This window comes from Saccoglossus kowalevskii, chromosome 15 (assembly GCF_978046115.1).
Source record: "Saccoglossus kowalevskii chromosome 15, keSacKowa6.1, whole genome shotgun sequence".
NCBI classification, from domain to species: Eukaryota; Metazoa; Hemichordata; class Enteropneusta; family Harrimaniidae; genus Saccoglossus; species Saccoglossus kowalevskii.
In genome coordinates this window covers 17,465,901-17,480,368 of record NC_140655.1, presented here as the reverse complement: position 1 = coordinate 17,480,368, position 14,468 = coordinate 17,465,901, and positions in this window count along the sequence as shown.

Here is a 14,468-nt window from a genome sequence, read left to right as displayed (position 1 = left end):
AATTTATACGCAATTTGTAATTTACAATTAAAGCTGGCGGTTCAGTTGATGTAAGTTGTTGTTGTAAATGGGCGTTTGTCGTCGCGTCGTGTCCTGTTCAATATCGAATTCATGTTTAGCGTGTAAAATACATTGTTTGTTCACATACAATTCGAACACGCGCTATGCGACGACCACCGCCTTTTAACGGTTCAAGTCATTACAAGGGTAATCGAGTTCCGTATCGTATAGTCTCTCACTACCCAAGACGCATAGACAATAATATTCGTCCCTGGAATGTTATGCGCAGTTTGAACAAAGCGTGGAACGTGTCGATGCCACCATATAGAGTACTAGTATTCTAAACATAGTCAGATTGCAGTGGAATGCATTTTAAGTTAAAATAAAACATTTATATTAATCGGAAATAATTCCAAACTAATAAATGTTAGTAATTTGATCTGACACGCGTGTGCGCATCGGTTGATTGATTGATTGATTGATTGATTGATTGATTGATCGATTGATTGAATGATTGATTGATTGATTGAATATACGGCGAATTTTAAAATTTAATTCAATAATACACTATTATCTAGTATATGATACTTCGAATGAATTATAATCCGATGTCCAGACTGCAGAAACGATGTGTCGATTAACCAAGAATAACACAAAGTTTATATATAAAATAGTGCCAACGGTTGTAAGTATACCTCCTCTTTACTACATTCGTACTGCCTTGTTATTTTGTTTCACAGTCCGTAATTGACATGACTGTGGTAGTGCTGTCAAATCTCCACGATGACATAACTTGTCGGTTTATTATAACTGATTTTTTTTTATTATCAGAATTCAACACCTTATCCATCGCCACATTGAAGAGATAAATAAACCGTACGTCAAAGAATGAGACAATAAAAGAAACAAAAATATTACAAATTAGTCGTCGTCGCTTAAACGTAATGTATAAAAGATATTAAATTACATATATTTGTTTTCAATAATTGAAAATATTTATGAATATCTGGTCTTACATGGAAATAACTCATTGTATAATGATCAAATTAACAGGAAGTGGATTCGTCTTCCGTCTACCGAGAGTCTCGTAAACATATTCTCTGTTCCCTCGGCAGTTGGTGATGTCTACACAGTTCTACGCTAAGTAAAGCGCTGATATGCAAAATACTGTTAAATTCTTCTCAACTCACGTGGTATTGAAATTTCAAAATAACATTCCAGAGTTAGTGTTGTTTTAATTCTGAATAAGACTAACTAATCATAATTTGATAATAATATGTGGCAATTCTCAGTCATTACTCCGTGTCGGGTTTCAGAAAAACAAACAAACCTACCTATCAAATCCCTACTGTCAGAATAAGTTATTAATACTGTTGTTACTGATCCATTGCAATCCCCATGGCAACTGGTATCTCGTGGATGGTAAGATACGTTTACACCCGATTGAACATATATATCATTATTCAAAGTGTAGTGTCAGAGGAAATTGAAACTAGCCACAATAAACAGGGAGCTTTCTATTTTAACGATTTGAATGCGAAATATGATGTGTTAAAAGGGTGGTGGTCGTCGCGCAGCGCGTGTTCGAATTTCATGTATTTTACACGCGTTGTATACGTCGCTATGAGTCCCATATCGAACAGGACGCGGCGCGATCAGCATGGCCATTTAACATCATGTTTTAGGTGATTTTCCGAACAATTGCGAGATCTCGCGAGATGCATGAAAGACGCGCGTCGAACGTCTGCCGCAAAAATCGAACGATTTGATTTTGAACTAGAATTTCTTTATTTCGCAGCTTACATTGACCGGCCGATCTTCGACAGAGGAATATTGCTTCCGAATACTCTCACTTAATCGAAATTGCCTATCATCAAATGTGGACAGCACATTATTAAGCATGGAAATGTCCCCGAAATACTTTCGCGTTTGTCGAATCCCACGCGATGTTTGACGCCACTACGACGCTATGACCTTTGTTTGTCCTGTTTTTACGTTCGATTTCACGCATAACGCGTGATTCTCGCAGTGTACGGAAAATGGTCTATTGTGGTAGTAGAATGATTAAGGTCACGTGGTGTGTCTTGAAAATATATTAATTGAAAAATTCCAACGGAACTGTAGACAAACATGAACTTTAAATAGTGGATATAATTAGGTTATTAAATATTAATAACAATAATTGCATACATTAGTAAGTTAGTTAACTTTGTGTTAGCAGTGTAATCGCCTCGCCGGGAGGTAAAGTTTTAAAGTTCATTGATTATAGTGGCGATGTTTGTGTGTATGTCGTCACGGTGATCTTTTACAATTTTTTTGTATTTTGATATTGGCATATGTGATATCATAATCTACGAAAGTGTTCACATGTGTAAGTGTTATACCATAATACAAATTGATTGATTGATTGATTGATTTATTTATTTATTTATTTATTTATTTATTTATTTATTTATTTATTTATTTATTTATTTATTTATTTATTTATTTATTTATTTATTTATTTATTTATTTATAAATCGTACCGTACGTCAAAGAATTAGACGATAAAAGAAACAAGAATATTACAAATTAGTTGTCGTCGCTTAAACGCAATATATAAAAAATATATAAAAGATATTAAATTACATATATTTTGTTTTTGTTTTGAATAATATAAGGTTATTACACTCAGACAGTACGCTGTCGCATCGACCTCCACTGCACGTCGGTCGATACTTGCCGCTGTACTGTCTTCGTGCATACTTTGAGGTTTCTTCGTAATAACCTTATTATTATACATCTTTTCCTACTAAGGATACATCATGGGAATGCCGAAATCTAAAAAGTTTAGAACAGAATCAGCGAACTTCTTTGTATGGAGTCCGGTCAAACCGGGGTCAAACCCTGGTGGCAGCCATGTTTGTTTTTATTATTCAGTTAGAGGACGCTTACGCCGTTGTGTCGTCACCGGAAGCGCTGTCCCAGCACAAACGGTGTAGAAGACGCCGAACTGCAGCGTCAATGCGCTTACGCGCGTAATCGTTCCATATTTAGAATACGAATTCCCTTATATGGTATGATGAAATACCCCGTAAAATACCGCAAAATTACGACACGCTGTAACCTATGGCGTTACGGTGACAGATGTATAATAATTGGAAATATTTATGAATATCTGGTCTTACATGGAAATAACTCACTGTATAATGATCAAATTAACAGGAAGTGGATTCGTCTTCCGTGTACCGAGAGTTTCGTAAACATATTCTCTGTTCCCTCGGCAGTTGGTGATGTCTACACAGTTCTACGCTAAGTAAAGCGCCGATATGCAAACTATTGTTAAATTCTCCTCAACTCATGTGATATTGAAATTCCAAAATTCCAGAGTTAGTGTTGTTTTAATTCTGAATAAGACTAACTAATTATAATATGATATTAATATGTGGCAATTCTCAGTCATTACTCCGTGCCGGGTTTCACTTACATGTCTTGCATCCTTGTTTGTTGCATTGTATCACACCTAACTCTAAATTTTCTTACGTAAACACATCGTTGAATGCCTATACAAATAAAACCTGGACGTAGCTGCATATGTTGAAAAAAAGCATGGATCGTAAACTGACATTCAATTATAATTAAAATAATTATAACGTTAAATAATAGTTACTAATATAAAATTATAGCGAAAAAGGGGCCAATGTAAACAAACAATTCTTTTAACGCGTTGAACGCCATTATTTTCCTGCAATATGGTGGGCATAATGTTGGCACAGCATTTTACAATTTCAATTTTCTGTTTGTTTTTTTTGTGCAGTCTCTTTGTTAATGTTTGAGCAAATTGAAAGAATTTTCTATTGTCAACGGGCCTTGATTTAAAATTGTCTAAAAAATAAGGAAACATATATTAATTTGTGAAAGTTGCCAAATGTTGGCATTCAACGAAAAAAACAAACATTATTACGCATTATTACTTCATCGCCAGACACAAGCGCAGTGGTTTATTAATGTAGCTGCTTCACCATAAATCAACAGGTTCAGTACGTCATCTAATCCGCCATTTTGTTCATCCTATTTCGCAGATAGTCTTGTTAATTAAAAAAAAACGAACAGTTCCCATGATATATATTTAATACCCCAACACCTGGCAGGTAGATGTTAAGTATTGTAGAATTCTGAATAATTTGTACGGTTGATTGGAGCAGTTCTGGTATCCACAAGTCGATGTACATCGCGATATACATTATATATACTGGTATGCAAAGCACTAACTTTTGGTGAAAATCACGATTCATGAGACCAAATTTATCGCAAATCACCCTTTGCAGCACATTTACACGAAACCCATCCACTTATTACATATATACTAGCTCAAAAACGTGGTAAAATTGACCTACCGATGCCACGTATAACACATAATATAAAAACATGGCAAAAATACGACCCTTTTGATTCCGGAAAATGTCAAAAACGGATACGCCGTTAATCTAACTATGAGACCAGCACCCAGTTAATAGGACGCGTCGAAACAACTTCACACAGTGGTGGCTAATGAAGGCAGTGTTGTTTGCGCATGTACCCGCATTCGATGAGCGAAAGATGTTAACGCTAAATATAATTTTATTTCTGTATAGTACCAGCCGTTTCTTTTGTTAATTAATGTTATCTAAACATTGTAACTATTATTGAAAATGCATGCATCATTATGTCATCTTTTAACAAATGCTCACGCGGAGAACCTGACTTATATAATCAGTGCCTACAGAAGACAGAATGCACACACTCAGATAACGACCCCTAAGGGGGGGGGGGTATTAGAACTTGCATAATGGGGACGTGCCCCTGAAATAGGTCTCGTTTTTTTTTGGGATTTCAGGTATAAGTATCGGTCTTATTTCCGGTCAAGATAGGTATAAATATCGGGAATATTTTTCCGATTTGGCATAACTTATAATAAATCAATATACAATGTTGGCTTACATGTGCTTCTATTGAATATGCTCTTCTAATAGAGCAAACACGGTAACTGTTTTATTTGAAATAGTGATGACAGTTATTGCAGAAATGGTACTTTGGTATAAAGATGGGTATAGATTTTGCCACTATCCAGGTATAAAAATGGTCATACTTTTGAGCACTCAGGGGCACCTCCTTACCCAGCTATGTATCACCCCCACGGAACAACGACGAGGGCTTGGACACGCAGATGCCAGATGACTAAGACCGTCAAGTTATACTGTCGCGGCATATCCGCTGAGCCTTTCGGGCCTACTGCTTCTACGAACGGACACTACTTCCTACAACGATGGTGAGAGGTATGAACATCTTGTCACAACCACGAGAACATCAAGTTTCTGTCAACCCTCTGACGCCTAACCTTATTTATTTCAACTGACGGGTCAGTTTATATTCAATTGCAAGAAATTGTGTTTAAACATTAATAATTTTAAAACATTTATACTTATACTAATTGTTATTATCGTAAATCGTGAGGGGGTGTACTCCCATAGTTGAAGTAAACGGGTATGGGGTGCTGTTTCACGGTCGAGCAGATCTTTTTGACACCCAGATTTAAGATTTTCGGCCATTTTAGCGAAATCTATGCAATTGTTCGGTAAAAAACGCAAATTTTTGAACCTAAAATCTCCCTCAACGTCGATATTTGTGGGTCCAGTTTCCAGCTGGCTGCGAACGACTCCCACCCAAAATCCAGGTGATTACCTGCCCGGGTCGTCAATACATATAATCGTTGTAAATCAATATACCAATATGTAACGTATACCAAGCGAGTGATTGCGATTCTCCGACTCCAAAACGAATTCATTGCATACAGATATTCCTGGATTAAAAACACACAACTAGGCCACAGAGTTAAGGTAGCGGGACTATTATTTGCATACTTGTTTTCATCTTCTAATTGTGACTAATGACTACAAATAGACCCGGGAAAGTATATATTTTTAGAATCGCCAGACTTCAAGCTTTTCACAAGTGTATTTTGCATGCCCGTATCTGAATTCTACGACGCGTTACTCAATCAAAGGTGAAAAATTACTTTTTCTGTAAAAAAAAAAAATACGCATTTATGCTGGCGATAAGAAGTATTTTTTTCACTTTTCCTAGTTGTTCAATAGTCTGGTAAATTGAATGTGTCTGGTTAGTTTTATTCAAGCAACGCGTTTTAAAAAATGGTGTCCTGAATTTCAACTACTGTTTTAGTCGCATTGCCCCCAACTCAAACCACAACTCGTTGGTAAATAATCGATGAAATAGTTTGTCTGGACACATTCAAGTTCCTCTCATTGTCACCTTAAAGCTGTGAAAATTTGGTGTTAATCCGACGACAATAAGTATACGTTATTTTTTGTCAAAGACCTTGTATTTTGAAAAACATAAACTCATAGAAAACGTCCATGAAGTAACAGCAAAGATTTTCAAGCTTGTTTATCGGCACAATCAATTTGTTTCCCCATCAAGGTCTGTTTTACCATGTGCAGGGACATCCAAATGTGTAAGGCTACTGGAAACCAAAAAAATAAAGGAACAGGGGCAGAGACAAACCACTGGAATGGTTGGAAACACTCATTGTGTGTCAGATAGCTACTGATAACACATCCTAACATTGCTTTGTCTTGAGTTTATCTTTGAAACTTATAGGCACACAGATTAAACCTGTGTTGTTGATTTTGGAAAACACTACTGAGGCTGCCTTGTTTCCCTTCAGAAAATCTACATTTTAACCAACTTACATGACATTCTATGTTATATTGACTTTATCATATGAAAGTTTATAGTGCATTTCATCAATTAATAAATAAATGTGAAAATCGTAATTTTCAACACAAATAATAGTCTCGTTACCTTAAAGCACCATCCCCGACTTTAGCAAGCTTAGTGACTGTTTGAGAATGTTTTAATGATAGAGCAATTTTTCGTTATTTAATTTTCCATGTTACTACTTTAATGGTTTGTATCACCTTGTTATGATGTTGTCTTTTATTACCACGACGCAAGTTCAATCGAATTGCATTCTGGGAGATACACATTGACATCTCATCAACAAACAGGTTGATGCCCTCTTACAGTTCAAGAACAGTTATTTTAAGTAGTATATCAATTAGGGATGGGTCATTGTCTCTGCCGGGGTGACTTTAAGAATCGCACGATTACAGTGGTAACTGTGGAAAATGACAAATGTTTGTATGTTAATTATACAAACAAAAATTAAATCTGAAATAGACTGGGAGATTTTGCGAAAAAAAACTTAGGAAAAATTCAGATGACTGAATAATGATAAAAAATAGCAATTATAAATGTGTGTCCACGAATACAAAATTCAGTTGTGAACTTTAAGTCTCATTGATTAGATTTTCCGCACAAAGTTGCGGGTATTAAGAAAATACTTCTATATATATGCCATAACCAGGAGTTAGTACGCTATATTGTGTCCAGGTTATATAATTAATTCTCTTAATAGTATTTGATGGGTGGTGAGCGAAACGTATAGCAGACCCATACATTTTAAATGCGAATATAGTACACATGCAAAGTAAACATAATTATCCCGAATTATTTTGAATTTGTTGAAATCTATGCCTGAAATATTGGCAAACTTTACACAAATTCAACGTAGGTATATCTGAGTGTCGGTGAGGGAATGCAAAGCCAGTTATAAACGCTTTATAAAATAATAATAAATGTCACTGAACTCTGATAATTTATTAATATCTGTGTAAACATTATGACGCAAAACAAGACTACCAGCAGCTTTATTGGCTGACACAGACATCCAGTCCGACAGTAATCAGCTAATCACGACAAATTAACGGCAGTTGCTTTTCATCTTAATTCATCGTTTCTCTGTCTCGGAATTACAAGACGTGATAGGGTAAACGTCTTTGCTTCGCTTCGCTTGGGGCGCCTTTAAAGAAAAAGAACTTTACAGTAGGTGCCTTTGGGCTAAAACATTATCGGCATTACCATACATACAGCGACCCAAGAGTATCCACTTTCTATGCGTCAGCTGTACACTGGTTCTAGAATTGGAATTTACACATGATCAAAATACACTTGATGTGTAGGGAATGCGTTGATGCAAGTGCGTGAAAGCCTTTAAAGACTCAGTTGAAATCTAAATACCCCTTCACTCAAATTCGTAATCTTTGAAAAAAAATATATGTTTTTTTGTAGCAAATACATAATATGTAATATAATATAATGAAATTTACGATGTAATGACGACATAGGAAGATTTACACGCGTAATGAAAGCTTGTCCCGTTTACGTCACGGTGTAGCGATTCGTAGTAAATTGTGCAGCAGGTGTTGCGAAACGAACATAGTCCCAATCCGTCATCGCACTGAACATACCATAGACTCAATGGAGAGGACTAAGCTAATTCGTGAGATTCACTTACTAACTGAAATGACATTGGGAAAACCGTGCTAGTGTTCGACTGGATGTGGTCATGGAGCTAATGATGTGGTTGACATGCTACGATAGGAAGACACAGTCATAACACACAGTTTAAAATAATACACAGGTTAGACAAATACACGCTATGTACTGTTCGAACTAGCATTTGTCGGACAACAGAGATGTCAACGAGAAAAATCGCTAATAAAAATAAATTTTGTTTATGCAATTTTTTTTTATTCACTCAAGTTTACCGCATATTTAGTTTATTAAAGTGTACGTATACGGCTCGTTGTTTACGTTTGCTGCTTTGCGCGACCTACGTCACAATCAGATATATCTAAATATGATGGCCGGTTATGTTATGATGCCCGGTTTGGTAAGTAGTTTGTTGGGCTGGTTTAGCAAGTGGTTTAGTGGTTGAGTGGACTGGGCTTGTTGAATAGAAAAAGATAGAACTTTTTCCAGGATGTGCGTGTCTTTGCATTATATCCTAGTGTTACTAAAAGGGCTTTAAAACGCAAAAGGGTGGAGGGTTCAATCGGTTTTCTTCTCAGGTGCTTCCTCTCACAGAGGTTCCCCACACAACGAGAAAGCCTCGACACGATCCACCGGGCTTCCTGTCTTATCGAGTTCGTAATAAACGAAGATTAGTATATATTGAGATATGGTATATTGTAAATTTAAGGATCTGATCAACGAAACGGGCCTATTAAATAAATGAAGAAACTCAAGGTGGAAACCTAACATAACAGCGACGACAATAATAATGCGAGAGTATTTCACAGACAGATGTGCGCCAATTGCCGGGGTCAAACTGTAAAAGTGGATGTGTTTCATTATCAAGCGCTGTGAATGCGAGACTCGCCGCCATATCATTTACATGGTCGACCCACCGTAATATGTGTAGTCGCCTTGTTTAGCAGCAGCGCTCGTTAGCATTTATTGTATTCTCCAATTTCCGCGGAACATGTTTCCAGAAACATGCCAATAATTGTTATTTACACTACGAATATTATCAACAAAATTCGATTCAATTTAATTTAGTTGTGTTTCTGATTCTTCCGATTGACGTATGGTATATATTGGTATATTATGGGGGTGGTCATTTAATTAACATACGTATGTATGTTACACATTATTATACTGGCAGAACTGACATCTTTTTACGTACAATGGACAAACGGCCTGCGCTTTTATACATGGTGCAAATATGTGCATAACCAAATATTGGGTGAATTGAGGAAAAATACTGAGTGAATAATAAAATACAAATAATTAACATAATATTATTCTTTAAAACATGCACTATGCCTGTGGATGGTATCACCATGGCGACGAGCCTTTTTTTCGTAGTAATGGGAGAAATACATTCAACGGCAACAGGGAGAACAACACAATTTTAAATGGTTACACCACGATGTATAGTAACTAGCTGTATTTATAGTTTGCCTCTCGTGCAAGCACGAGATATAAGCATTAATTTGACACCACTATGTAAATAAATAATGTATTAATACAACGTTTGGAGCGTATTTCGGATGTTATTTTTTTTTATATTAACCTACCTGGTTGGCATAAAGCCACAATTACCATAATCGTGCATATCCCGCGGACTGCAAGTGTTGTATACGTCACAGAACCCATTTTACGCATCTGTTTCCCTGTGTCAAAACAAGTCGCGTATGCCACTATTTGCTCCAGCACCTTCATCGTTGTTGTTCCGCTCTGTGCAAATACAGTGTAAGCTAGGGTATCCATGAATAACCCCCTAACACTGGCAGCTTAATACCGACTGTATTTCTCACACGTTATCTTAACAATCATTCCATTTATTTATTTATTTATTTATTTATTTATTTATTTATTTATTTATTTATTTATTTATTTATTTATTTATTTATTTATTTATTTATTTATTTATTTATTTATTTATTTATTTATTTATTTATTTATTTATTTATTTATTTGTTTGTTTGCTTATTTATTTATTTATTTATTTATTTATTTATTTATTTATTACTTAATTAATATTCGCACAGTCGGCCACAGTTGTAACTCGTATCATTAAAACAAGAGGCTAGTTTTGAACTTTTTAAATTTTATTTTAATTACTATTATTAAAAATAGCGAAACTAAAACAAATACTGTGAAATGAAAAAAAAAATTAAATCAGATCCTTTTTTCCTCTATTATTTTTTAAATTCTCAAAAAGAAGAAAAATAATAATGATAATAACAACAACAACAGCAATAATAATAATAATAATAATAATAATAATAATAATAATAATAATAATAATAATAATAATAATAATAATAATAATAATAATAATAATATGACGTTCGTCACATTATGCCGTGTACAGAATTATGCAAAAAAAAGTCACGAATTTGTTCTTCCTTAAAACTATCCTACTGCACACCGTGATTGAGTGCTAATCGGTGTTATACATGTTTTGTCACCACACAATTATACTGAGTAGGCATTGCAATTAGTGTCTACTGCCTTTCACCATCATTATTCCCCGTGGGAGTAACCCTAGCACAGTCAGATTTGTTTCCGCCCAAACATATACATGTATTGTAATAATTTCAAAGCTTTCTTTAATCATTTTCTCTAAATTAAATTCTACATTTGATTCAAAGTAATTACGTATGATATTGCTTTATCAAGTAGAATCGATCGATTAGTCTAATTTATGATTAACATTTTCTGTAAAACACGCAGTGAAATAGTTACATAAAAAAAACATCCTCCGCAGCCTATGGAAGGCCAAGTGTTGCAATATTCATTAAAAATATTTATGTGCAAAACTTAGTATTCGTATTTTTCAATTACATATTTATATTTGTAAAACCTTTATTTATATTCTTAAAACCGTCATTTGTATTTGTAAAACTTCCATTTGTATTCATAAAACCTCCATTTGTATTCGTGATTCATCTATTTGTATTTGTAAAAAAAATGTGATAAGTGAGCATAGAGGGCGCTATGTATACAATACAAATGTATATTTGTATTGGTGAAACTTCCATTTATATTAGTCAACCTTTATTTGCGTTAGTTGTATCATGTTTATATGCGCCGAGTGAACGCAGAGGGCACTCTTTGTCATTGACTTCGATTCAACAGATAGATTGTAACAACAGCATGGCGGCAATTATATATCCATCAATGGCCCCATTAGTCACTATTCTCCATCGTATTAAAGCCCGGGATTAAAACATGATGGCCATCAATGTGCCATAAACAATTTGGACCAGGTACAGAATAAATCCTACGTTGTGCCACTAAACCCCATCGAAGAGCAGAATTGGCAGGATCAATTCTGTGCAAAACTGATCTTACTCTATGACGCTGCACTGCTAAGCTCCTTGATTTTAAATGTCCCAGCATCATAACAACACCAGTATGTGGATGATTGGGATAAATTTCAGCGACAATTTCATCAAGACGACCATCACTCAAAGTAGTATACCGTGTACACTCTACACCTGCTCGGCAGATATTCCGCCACAGTGTTGTTATGTTTACAAGTAACATCGCTGAAATAATTGTATATGTAAAACCAGCTGATAAAAGAAACTCTACCTGTTCCAAATCTATATAAACCCTGGGAGGTCCAGGCGAGTTTGATTTAATTAACTGCCGTTCCCCAGTCAGTGCTGGTATTGTACATCGTTGGGTTGATAAATGCAGAAGACGTTCATTCCAGATGTCTTTTTAAGTATCGTAAACAGTAGACGAGAGTGTCAATGCGTGAATGCAAATCAGTGTTATCGATACCACTGTCATATATAAACAAAACTGTTCTCAAACATCGATTTAGACGTTCAATAACATACCGCACAAACACAACGTCCTCATTCTCAAAATGATGGTCGCATAAATTCAGTAAATCGGCAATATGATTAAAGAAAGCGATCCATGCATCTGCGGTCAGTGTCTCGTGATCTTCTGCCATCTTTATTACAAGCAGTAGTAGCGCCCCCACGCTTACAAGACACGAGTATAAGTGAATGGCGATTTTACAAGTACAAATGAAAGTTTAACGAATAGAAATGGGCATTTTACAAACACAAATGGAGATTTTGTTAGAAATGAAAAAAAAGTAGTTTCACGAATACAAATAGAGATTTCACTTACACAAACAGATTTTACGAATACAAATGTAGGTTTTATGAACACAAATAAAAATTTCCAGTAGAAATAGATAATGTAATTTCACGAATACAAATGGAGATTTCATGAATATAAATAGAGATTTCACGAATACAAATAGAGATTTCACTTACACAAACAGAGATTTTACGAATACAAATGAAGGTTTTATGAACACAAATAAAAATTTCCAGTAGAAATAGATAATGTAATTTCACGAATACAAATAGAGATTTCAAGAATACAAATAGAGATTTCAAGAATATAAATAAAGGTTTTATGAATACAAATATGTAATTCATAAATATAAATTTAAATTCTCGCACATAAATATTTTTAATGAATATTGCAACACTTGGCCTTCCATAGCAGCCTGAGACTGCAGTATTCCAAACTAATTACTTGTCTATCGTGTGAGGGCGCCTGTCTACTATTGCGTGACCGAGTGTGCACATTGTACAATAAACTGCGCAGGTTTGACTATGCTAGTTTCGTGAACGTACCAATTGTACCATATACTAGTATGTATATTTTTTTCTGAAATAATCTATAGACCATTACCACTGCGAGATCCCGCGTTATGCGCGAAATCGAGCGTAAACACAGGACAAAAAAGGTCACAGCGTATACGTAGTTGTGACGTCAGAATATCATCTAGTATTTGACAAACGTGAAAGTGTTTTGGGTCATTTACACGCTTATAATGCGGAAATGCCCCCAAAACACATTTCACCATGGCCCATTTAAGGATGTCTCATCACAATACTCGCCTCTCAGAGATCGACATTGAGCTATAGAAATAGAAATTCAAACCGTTCGGGTTTTGCGGCAGACGTTCCGTCATCACGCAAAACGCGAGATCTCGCATTGAGCGGAAAATCACCTATTAGTAACTAATTTCGATTTTAAATAGTGTAATTAGTTTATGGGAACCATACATCCGAAACATAATCCACGTGACTTCGAAGGGAAATAACTTTTTATGTATTTTTTTTTCATGGTTTTAACTTTGTGCTGAAGCGGGGAGTCGTCCCCTGCTCATGCCTCAGATGGCCATAGATGGTCATTGTTTAAAACAAGCGTTTTTAGCGTTTGTTGTCATCGTGACGACCCTCCCGCTTTAAGAAGGGTTCATGAGCAAAACAAAAAAGGGTCACTCGTACTCTCATTTCTATGGAAACGTTCATCTGTAATATGACGTAATTCCCTCGGATTGAAATGGGCCCTGAATTTAGGTCATTTTGAACCAAAGCTGATAAAATATGGGACTCTAGTGAAATTAAAAAAAATCGGAGACCCAAATTTTCTTGAACTTTTTCAAAACAATGAAGTTTAAATTCAACTTAAACAATTTACAGCGATGCATGATGAGATTATGATTGCAGGCAAACTTATATCAGGATCAAATATAATTCAATTTTGAAATATCAACGGTGTGTCGGTGTTGTGATTGAAAATATTTCTTCATTAGCAGACCAATATTCACCGGTTCGTACATGTCGTGTCTTACTGTTCGTGCAATCTGTTACGTATGAAGTAGTCTAAAGTACGCGTGTCTGGAGGAATTCAGCATTAATTTTGTAAAGTGCCGTCTATGGGGACATTTGCCTGCGGCGAAACCACATTTCCTGATTTTCCAGAGAGTTCGTGAAAACAATCAAAATAAGACGGATTAGTGTCATTAAAAATACATCAAAAATAAATCAAATTTGTGTATTGTTTATAAAATGTTAACGACCCTGCGTGACTCTAATCACAGTCCCTCTATCCCCGGTCTAGAAACGGTCACGTGCCCTAATGAATGGATCATTGTTTATGTCGGGCGGGGCGGGTGGACTGGTTTGGTGGGAACATTTATTTTTATTTTTTTTCGGCTGAAAATTGTGCAGGTTTGTTTTGTTTTCTCTAAC